Below are 1,239 nucleotides of genomic sequence, written 5' to 3'. Positions count from 1 at the left end.
ATAACAACAACAGCAAAAAAAAAAAAAAAAAAAAACAATTAATAAAGAAATACAATAACACCCTAATGTTTTGCAAGCAAAATATAAAATTACCAAAAGAAGCAGAACCGGATGGCTCTAGCAAGTGACCAAAATGAAGAACCAGGAAACCTCATTGAGGAAAAAGTGGTAATGGAACTAATTGACAAGGAATTCAAAGGACGTATAAATAGGGCCCTCTAGGAAATCAAGAAAGAGATCAAGGAAAACAGACAAAATCCTAGAAAAATTCTGGAAAATAGGGCAAAAACAAAATGACAAAAAAAAAAAAACCACTATACAATTAGAAACCATACAAAAACAGTATATAGAAATTCAGAAGATTAACACTAAAATTTCAGAAATATATAAAGTATTGGAAGGACAAGGGAGTAGAACTGTACAGTGGAAGTCAGATTCAGCATAGAGGACAAACCCTTTGATACCAAACTATTAAAGGAACAATAAAAAAAAGAGTATGAAGAGCAACGGAGAAAGCTTAAGGGTTATGTGGGAGACCATCAAGAAGGTTAATTTACACGTGTTAAGAATTACAGAACAGGAAAAACCAAAAAGAAAAAAGCACAGAGAAAATTTTCAAAAGTTTGCTGGCAGAAAACTTTACTACTATCATGCAAGACAAGAAGACATCCACCTAAGAAGCTCAATAAATTCCAAATAGAATACACTGTAAAAGAAAATCACAAAGTCATATCATCATCAAACTTTCCAAAACCCAAGGAAAAATGAGAATCCTGAGAGCAGCTCTGGAAAAATGAAATGTTACCCACAAAGGAGAACTAATAAGACTAAACTGATTTCTCTATTGAAACTATGCAGACAAGATGTCAATGGGATGATACATCAAAATTCTCAGAGAAAAAAAATTGCCAACCAAGAATTATAGACTGAGCAAAATTGTCCCTCAAATGCAATGGCAAAATTAGGACCTTTCCAGATAAACAGAAATTAAGGGAAATTGTGAAAACCAGAAAAATCTTACTGGAAATGCTGAAAGGAGTCTTTTAGCCAGAAAACTAACAATGTCAGATTGCAACTTAATCTTAAAACATGTGACAACATCACTCAGAAAACAACCCAGATAAAGAATTTCCAAAAATAAAATAAATCGGAGGCGGGGCAAGATGGCGGACTAGGCAGAAGGATTGCACAGACCCTCTTCAACAAAGAAAAGGGAAACCAATTAACACAGACACAGAA

The sequence above is a fragment of the Orycteropus afer genome, unplaced genomic scaffold (assembly GCF_000298275.1).
Source record: "Orycteropus afer afer isolate SDZICR_OR568_19922 unplaced genomic scaffold, OryAfe1.0 scaffold00161, whole genome shotgun sequence".
NCBI lineage: Eukaryota > Metazoa > Chordata > Mammalia > Tubulidentata > Orycteropodidae > Orycteropus > Orycteropus afer.
The sequence above is the reverse complement of the archived record's forward strand: the minus strand, read 5'-3'. Positions refer to the sequence as shown.